Source organism: Rhipicephalus microplus, chromosome X (assembly GCF_043290135.1).
Source record: "Rhipicephalus microplus isolate Deutch F79 chromosome X, USDA_Rmic, whole genome shotgun sequence".
NCBI classification, from domain to species: Eukaryota; Metazoa; Arthropoda; class Arachnida; order Ixodida; family Ixodidae; genus Rhipicephalus; species Rhipicephalus microplus.
The window spans coordinates 73,478,246-73,488,219 of NC_134710.1; positions in this window are offsets into that span (position 1 = coordinate 73,478,246).

Here is a 9,974-nt window from a genome sequence, read left to right on the forward strand (position 1 = left end):
AAAGACATCTCAGATATAAACGCTTAAAACTTTCACGCGCTCACTATCGCACTCCAGCCGCGTATCTCATATCTCATCGATATATGATACTCTATGCGCTATTTAGAAGCCGTGGGACGACTATTGATTGTTTCATGGATGTCATATATGCACTCAAGATCGAAATACACACCCGGAAAACAATGAATTTTTGTCTTCAGGCATCTGGCGGCGCATTTTGGTGTACTCATGCACGGTCGTTATCGCAAACATAACATTCGGCCTTTGCTTTAAAAAAAAAAAGCGTCCGGGCAAAATCCATGGAAATGGGTCCACTGCCCAAAGCATGACACGTGACGACAAGAACGAACAAAAAACGCGCAATATGCCACGATAAGGGCCAAACCTCATAAGCGCGAAAATGCACGCGACAGCGACGAGCGACGCGACGTAGATCGTCTTCGCGCGATGAGTCGCTAGCGCAGGCAAACCTCATTCACGCGACGGCTTCGGCGAGCGAATTCCACTGTTGCTGGCATGAGGCCGTCAACTCGCACCAAGAAAACCGCGTAGGGAGCGGTATGCAATTTAAAAATACGATATATTGTTGTGTATAGGAGCGGAAAGTGTTTATGAATGCCTTGCAGCACTTTTTTATATGCACATGCGTAAACATTGCGTCATTTCTTGTTGCGCATACGTGACTCAGGCAAGGTCACGTGCATCTATGCAGTCTTTGTCTTTTCCGGTTTTTCGCTATTGGCTGCTTGAGCCCAACACTTCCGGGCGATGAGCGATGGTTTCCAAAGCTGGAGAACCGAGCGATCGCGCGAAAACGAGCACGCGACACGTCGCACGAACGCCCTGTTTCGTCGCTCATAGCATCGCTCATCGCTTTCGCGTGCATTTTCGCGCTTATGAGGTTTGCTCTTAAGGGCACCCGTAACAAGCGACGCAAATACGTCCCTCGGTGCCACAAGCAACTACACTGAATGCCATATCTTGGCTTCTCAAACCGACGGATGTAGACATCGTTCAGGGCGTGCACTTCTGCTTCGGCCGTAATCTACCGTGACCATAGCAGTAGCACAGAGCTGATACAACTGTGATTATGCGCAAGCTCGCACCGATACCTTGCGCACAATCGACATACTCCTTAATAGCTGTTTATAGTGCAGCAGTTCAAGAACGCTACAAAATGTGTTCAGTCATTTCAACAGGATCACTACACATCTCGCAACTTGTGGGACTACCCCGCACTGAGGTTAGTGTCCTGCAGTTCACACTTTCAGTTCAGCTGCATCTGGCCACCACGCTACGAGATGAGTTGGCTTCAACCACTTCAAGGTTGCAAAAAAGTCAGTCAGCCGCGTGGCTAACAGCAGTCACCAGTGCTTGCCAGCAAAAGGTGTGTGACCTCAAAAATCAATGCGAGAAATATGACTTCACAAAATAATATTAATAATAAATAATATTGTTACGTGAGTAACGAGACAAAGTATTGCGAATATATTCGAAAAATATATTTGCAAGAGCGGTTGCAGCACTGGCCAGTCTGGCTCCGAGCTCGAGCAGCCAGCGAGCCTCATCTTCTTCGTCGGGCGCACACGCGCATTCGCACTATGGTTTGTGGCAGCCTACAGGTAGCATATAACCCCCGTCGGCAAAGGCGCCGTCTCGGCGCATCTAGATGTCAAGATCATTGGGCGAGTGGTACTGCTTCAGGCGTGCGACGTGTACGATGTCGCTGGCCCTAGGGGTGGATGAAGACGGCGAGGCAGCAGGAGTGATTTCATAAGTGACGGGAGTCACCTCACGAAGCACTCTGTAGGGCCCTGTGTACCGAGAGAGCAGCTTGTCAGACAGGCCAACGTGCCTGGTCGGAGACCACAGCAGAACCAACGAACCGGGCGAAAAGTGCACATCGCGGTGTCGTTGGTCGTACCGACGCCGTTGGTTTGCTTGGGAGGTCAGAAGGCGAGCACGAGCGGTTTCGCGTGCGTGGGCGGCCCGGCTGATGGCGTCCAGAGCATATTGTGAAGTTGGAGCTGCTGGTAACGGAATCGTCGTATCGAGGGGTAATGTGGGTTCGCGGCCGAACAGCAAGAAAAAAGGGGAGTAACCAGCCGTGTCGTGGCGCGAAGAATTGTAGGCAAATGTCACGTATGGTAAAGCGATGTCCCAGTCAGAGTGATCTGAGGAAACGTACTTTGCAAGCATGTCAGTTAGGGTTCGGTTCAGGCGTTCTGTGAGGCCATTTGTTTGCGGATGGTACGACGTAGTGAGCTTGTGGCGTGTTGCACAAGAGCGTAGAATGTCCGCTATGACTTTCGATAGAAATGTGCGGCCTCGGTCCGTGAGCAGCTGGCGTGGAGCACCATGTTGCAAGATCACGTCGTGTAGAAGAAAATCGGCGACGTCAGTGGCGCAACTTGTTGGAAGGGCGCGTGTGATTGCGTAGCGTGTGGCGTAGTCTGTGGCCACAGCTATCCACCTGTTGCCAGCAGAAGACAGAGGAAAAGGGCCGAGTAAGTCCAAGCCGACGCGAAAGAAAGGTTCAGTAGAAATATCGAGTGGTTGAAGGCGCCCAGCCGGAAGCGTCGATGGTGTTTTGCGGCGCTGACATTCCTCACACGCCGCGACGTATCTTCTGACGGACCGTGCCAGACCTGGCCAATAGAAGCGACGGCGAATCCGGTCGTATGTGCGGGACACACCCAGGTGACCGGCAGTAGGAACGTCATGAAGTTCGTGGAGTACAGCCAAGCGGAGGTGTTTGGGTATGGCAAGCAGCAGAGATGGGCCGTCTGGATGGAAGTTATGCCGGTATAATGTGCCATTCTGGAGTACGAACGAGCGATAGGATCGGTTCGATGGGGAGGAGTCGAGGCGCTCAATGATAGCTCGTAGGGCTGCATCACGGCGTTGCTCGTCGGCTATGTGGTTCAGTTGAGAAACGGAGCACACGCAGGCGTCGTTGTCAGGTATGGTGGCCGATGGGTCAACTGGATAGCGAGAAAGGCAATCGGCGTCCTGGTGTAGGCGTCCAGACTTGTATATCACAGAAAAGGTGTATTCTTGCAGTCGCAGAGCCCAGCGACCAAGTCGACCTGTAGGATCTCTTAAGGATGAAAGCCAGCAGAGCGCGTGGTGGTCGGTGACGACGGAAAAGTGAGTGCCATATAAATATGGACGGAATTTTGAGACCGCCCAGACAAGAGCAAGGCATTCTCGCTCTGTGATCGAATAGTTACGCTCTGCAGGTGTAAGGAGGCGGCTAGCATACGCGATAACGCGGTCGTGTCCCTGTTGGCATTGGGCGAGAACGGCTCCGATACCGTGACCACTGGCATCAGTTCGGACCTCAGTTCGGGCAGATGGGTCAAAGTGGGCGAGGATAGGGGGCGTCGTCAAAAGTGTTATGAGGTGAGAGAAGGCGGCAGCTTGAGTGGACCCCCACGAAAATGGAACGCCTTTCTTCAAAAGATCGGTAAGTGGTTGGGCGATTGCCGCAAAATCTTTCACGAACCGCCTAAAGTAGGAGCAAAGTCCCACAAAGCTCCGGACATCTTTGGCGGATTGGGGTACTGGGAAATTCGTGACGGCACGAATTTTCTCAGGGTCCGGTCTCACACCAGAAGCATCGACAAGGTGGCCCAGCACGGTAATCTGTCGGCGGCCGAAGTGACACTTCGAGGAGTTCAACTGGAGGCCAGCTTTGCGGAAGACGTCGAGAATGGCCGACAGACGCTCAAGGTGGGTCTCAAACGTAGGTGCAAATACGAGGACGTCGTCTAGGTAACACAGGCATGTTGACCATTTGAACCCGTGTAGCAGAGAGTCCATCATACGTTCGAACGTGGCGGGGGCATTGCATAGGCCGAAGGGCATAACCTTGAATTGGTATAGGCCATCTGGAGTGATGAAGGCGGTCTTTTCTTGGTCTTTCTCGTCTACGGCAATCTGCCAATAACCAGAACGAAGGTCGATGGATGAAAAGTAGCGTGCGCCGTGGAGACAATCGAGGGCGTCATCAATACGTGGTAAAGGATACACGTCCTTTTTGGTGATTCGATTTAGATGCCGGTAATCGATGCAAAAACGCCATGTGTTGTCCTTCTTTTTAACCAGGACGACGGGTGACGCCCATGGGCTTGATGAGGGCTCAATAATGCCTTTAGTTAACATCTTATTCACTTCAGCTTGAATAATCTGGCGCTCCGACGCGGACACGCGATACGGTCGACGGTGAATGGGAGCAGCATCACCGGTGTTGATGCGGTGCTTTACAAGAGAAGTTTGGCCGAGTGGGCGGTCGTCAAGGTCGAAGATGTCACGGTAGGAAGCTAGAAGGCGTGCGAGAGCGGCTGATTGCGCTGGGGGAAGGTCAGGGTCGATCATGGGACGTATTGACATGTCGAGGCATGTGGCATCGAGTGGGCGACAAGGAAAATTGGGGCATGCGTCGGCTGCGAAAGTGGTGACGTGATCATCGGCTAAGGACCGCAACGTGGCAATTAGGATGCCTTCAGGGAGGACTTGCTTTGTGAAGCCGAAATTTATGACGGGTAGACGGGTCCGGTTGGAGGCTACAGTTACGATGCAGTGAGGGACGGTGACGTCACGTGCCAGTAGGACATCAGGAATCGGCGTGACGATGTAGTTCCCATCCAATACGGGTGAGGTCGTGGCGAATTCGGTGAATGTGAGGGCTTTAGGCGGTAAGCGGAGGAAGTCTGTGGCAGAAAGGCCGTGTTGAGGTTCAGGGTGAATATCCGGCTGAAGAGGAAGGTCTAAGCAAAGAGTACCAGCGGAACAGTCGATCAGAGCAGAATGGGTCGACAGGAAGTCCATCCCTAAGATGAGGTCATGAGGACAGTTCTGGAGCACCGTGAATAGAACAGGGATGTAACGGTCGGCGATGCGTATGCGAGCCGTACACATGCCAATGACAGGAACAGTGCCGCCATCGGCCACACGTACAGCTTCGGTAGCAGGGGGCGTGAGTACTTTTCTTAAGCGGCGACAAAGATGAACGCTGATTATGGACACATGAGCGCCAGTATCGACTAGTGCCGACAGAGAAATACCGTCCACGTGTACATCGACAAGATTTTTGTTCGTATGAAGCGTCAATGGAGGGTTTGGTTCAGACAGGGATGATGCAGCACTACCTCCAGGGGCTGCACTGTCTAGTTTTCCGTCGGGTACGATGAAAAGTTAGGCGGCGAGTGATGGCGGCGTGGCTGGGGCGACGGGGAACGACGGCGTTGAGGGGACGGAGAACGAGCAGGAAGGCGGCTGTTAGACGTGTCGAAAGCAGGGGCGGTACGGCTGGACGAATACCGGCGAAGATCTTCATATGGGCTATAAGGTGCGAAAAACTGGCTCCTATGTGGCGGCGTCCAGGAGGCACGGCAGTAGCGGGAGACATGTCCAACGCGGTGGCACCGGAAGCAGATCGGTTTGTCGTCAGGAGTTCGCCATTCCGCCGGGTTGCGAGATCGTGGAGCAACAAATGGGTCACGTCGAGGTGCATTAATGGGAATTGGTCTGGAGGAGGGGCAAGAGATGGGGCAAGCATCAGGGAACCCGCGGTTGGCGAATTCTTGTCGTACGACCGCCTGAATAACGGAGATCGCGGGGGTTGTCGGTATCGTATGTTCGAAAGAAGTGGGCTGAAGCGGCGCTGGACTTGCTGCTTCAAGTTCCCGTCGAACGATACGCGTTACACTCTGCTCAAAGGGCGGTGTGACGGTAGAATCGGAGCAGGTGGACGTAGCCGCCGTGTTTGGCAACCGAGAAAAAGGAGGGCGCACCCGACGGCTTTTTGCTGTTTCGAAACGGCGGCATTCTTGAATTACACGGTCGATGGTCGAGACGTTAGTGTACACCAGCAAATTGAAGGCGTCGTCCGCGATCCCCTTCAAAACGTGTCCAACCTTTTCAGCCTCAGACATCGCCTCGTCCACTTTTCGGCAAAGAGCGAGAACTTCTTGGATGTATGACACATACGATTCAGTTGGCGACTGGACACGGGTAGCCAGCTCCTGTCGTGCAGCTGCGTGGCGACCGGTCGGGTCCCCAAAGATGTCACGTAGCTTCTCCTTGAACGTGTCCCAGCTGGTGAGTTCGGACTCATTTGTCTCGTACCAGACACGCGGGGTTCCGTCCAAGTAGAAGAGAACATTAGCGAGCATCATGGTAGGGTCCCAACGGTGAGTTTGACTGACCCGTTCATAAAGGCGAAGCCATTTGTCGACGTCGAGGCCAGGTTGCGCAGAAAATGTCCCGGGATCACGTGGTGTTTGGACGGCGACAAAGGTTGTCGGAGAAGCCGCAGATGATGAAGCGGACGCGTTGTCACTGGAAGCCATGGCGGGAAGCTGGAGGATGCGGCCACTGCGGAGCTGCGTGGTGAGGACGGGGATCGTTCCACCTCCACCAAATATGTTACGTGAGTAACGAGACAAAGTATTGCGAATATATTCGAAAAATATATTTGCAAGAGCGGTTGCAGCACTGGCCAGTCTGGCTCCGAGCTCGAGCAGCCAGCGAGCCTCATCTTCTTCGTCGGGCGCACACGCGCATTCGCACTATGGTTTGTGGCAGCCTACAGGTAGCAATATTATATTATTCGTCGAGTAGTTCCAGTGTCCTTAATCAGTAACGTCTGGAAAGTAAGCTGCCCTTGTTGTGTGAGCACCTATTCCTGGAGTTGGAAAATCCAGCTTCTTGTTTCATGCCGCAGCCTATTATTTGATGGGAAAAAATGTATAGCTTCACTTACACATATATGTGTTTTAGCTTCAACTTGTACATTTTACTCTACTTCCAAGTTTCCGAGATAGCCAAATACTGCGAGAAACTGTTTCTCGCTAAAACATGAATGAAATGAATTTTGGTATAGTGAATTTTTCAACGCACTTGTCCTTTTGTCGTCGTTCTGATCTTGCGCTATAACATTCGACATGCTGTATCTATTCGCCCCCTTCACCGCTCCCCTCAGCATGTCCCGCATTTAGCTTTTAGTCATGGTGAAGTGAGCGTTGAAGTGTAAAGAGCTATATGGGCAGTCTGAGTCGCAGCGCGAACATGCATATGCACCAAACGCACCATTATTCAGACTTCGCAGATATGTAATTATGCAAACTAATTACTTTGGTGTTTTGAGTAATGTGATGAATTATTTTGACGGATGGTAATTTAGTCATAAAATAAACTACTTCAAGAAAGTAGGTTAAAAAGTTACGCGTTACTTTCTGAGTCACCTCTAGCTGAAATATAGCCCGGCAACTTCCCTTATAGCATAATAAATTGAGCCCCCACCCCCCAAACACGACAGAAAAAAAAATAAAGAAGGCAAGTTAATCTGGGTGCCAAACCAATGAGGCAGGCATACAGAAAAGCTGCGGAGTGTGCTAATTCAAAACTTTGAAGAATGTTGCTGAAAGACCACGGCTCTCGAAAGTCCAGACAAGATGGGTCGACGACGGCTCCATGCTAGATTGGCAACGGAATGCAGAGGTTCTAAATGCAATTGATAACCATACCCACTCGTGAGAGATGGGTCTTTTATTTAGACAAAACGACGATATCTCTCTGGACTCTAGAGGTGATGGGGTTAAAAAGAAAATGATGCCTAGGTTCTTGGTCTCCTTTTTTTTAAAACACTACAGATCTGCTAATGCTTTGACAGTCAGGTAACTGTCTTCTTCACAAACGAAGTCCACTTGGATCAGAAGAAACGCCAGGCCTGCGCAAAACACGCAGAATTAACACAGGGGGCATATACGGACAGCACAGGAAAGGGGCTGCTGGGGGGCTCGGGGCCGCCTTCGGGCTACTTCATGGGGGCGGAGCGCCCACGTTGGCGCTGGCCTGGGATGTTTTTAAAGAGCTTTGCCCAGGCTCTCATTCGTTGCCAATGGACTGTTGGCCATCCTGTCTTGCAGTTCTTTCATAGGAGACTGTTCAAGCCAACACATTTTCCTTTCAGGCTTGTAAAATTCCGATCATGAGTCAGTGACAAGGTGTCTGGCGCCGTGTTCGTATTGAGAACGAAGTAGCAGAATGACACAAATTGCGATAATCGCACAGCTCTAGTGCAAAGTATTACTTCATGTACTCATCAAGAACATAAGTTCTTTTTATGTCACAGACGTTTTCTTACTGTAAATGAAGTAAAAAAAAGTGGGTGAATAGATTGCTTGCCATGGGCAGATTATATATATATATATATATATATATATATATATGAAAGTAGATGCGCTTTCACATAACAACTGTTTATTGTGCCGACGTTTCGACGGGAACCCCGTCTTTTTCAAGGCCTTGAAAAAGACGGGGTTCCCGTCGAAACGTCGGCACAATAAACAGTTGTGTGAAAGCGCATCTACTTTCATATTTATAACCTTGCGGCAACCGAAGTTATTCTTCTGCATATAAGCCTTATATATATATATATATATATATATATATATATATATATATATATATATATATATATATATATATATATATATATATATATATATATATATATATATATATATATATATATATATATATATATATATATATATATATATATATATATATATATATATATATATATATATATATATATATGAGACGCTATGATGAATAGGAGACGTGGCCTGGCTCATACGCCATGTTTATTCCATTCTCACTTCTTCCTTCTCGGCTTCTACTTCTAACTCCTAACCATCCCTACCTTCTTACGTTACAGGACTCCCCCTCCCCCCGGAAGAAGTCGCGTCAGACACTTAACAAAACAACAAAAACGGGTGTTATAGCGAGCGAACAATGTCAAAATGCACCATAGTTCCATTTCAGAAGGGAGTTCCTTAACTCGGTCAAAACATCTACAGCAGAGGGAAGCAGTCCAGCCATATCTAAGAGAACTCGTGTGTACGAGGCTGGCTGTTGCGTCCTACATGGCATAACCCCGCCCTGCACATCTGCACTGAGGATGACCCGACTTGAGGCCTTGTGAGGAACGAACAAGGCTTGAAATCTGTGTAGGATTGGATTGACTGATGTCTTTGGCATCGAATCCAGTGCCGTTGTGGCAATAGGCGCTTTGCTTCTAGTCGGCGTGTGTGAGAGCCAAGGCTGATGGGAGGAAGTCTTTTTTTCTCCGTTGTATACGTGGTAGCTTCATGCCTTTTTCGTAACTTTCTGTGGCGTTCTCTCGGTTCGTTGGATCGCATACACGGCCTTGAGAACTGGTGCAGACATTTTTTTTCGACGTTGCTTTCTGCGATGATGGCTTAGGCATTGACTTTGTCTTTGCTTCTTTAATTGCTGTTGTCTCGACCTTTAAGCCACAAGTGTACTCGTGAGGAGGTTTCACTTGATCGTTGTTCTTGTTCGAGTAGCCGTTGTACTTCCTGGGGTTCGTGGAGTTGCCTTTTTTGAAATTGTTCGTTTTGTTGCGAAAGTTGGTCAGATGGGCATCTCTCAGGAACATGAGTCTGCTTTTCTTTGCATGGTGATGTGATAAGTAGATAGTCGGTGGTCGATACTGCACTGCAGGGCTTTTTCTTGAGATAAAATCAGTGTGACAGACTGATGGGAAAGCTTCCCAGATGGTTGTATGTCATCATTCATTGTAAATGTTTCTGTGAGTTCACAATGTGCCTGCTTTGGTGGATTCGAAACCGCTGTAGTGCCTCGACTCACATGTGTGTTATCACTTGAAGATGAGAGCACAGCAGACATGGCTTGAGGTGCTTCTGATGACGTTTGTTTTTCTTTTTGCTGTGTAATTGAGCTGAGAACGTCTTTTGAAAGAATCTGGTTTTGAACATCAGGGTGTGGGCTGGTATTGTGAGGATTCATGAACTCATCACGCGTAAATGCCATCACTCGTTCGAAACCATCTGGGCCTTGTGTGTGACACGAAGCATCATGGGATTCGGCTGGTTCAGTAACATCTGAAGTGTTGTGGTGCAGTGAACACGTTAAAA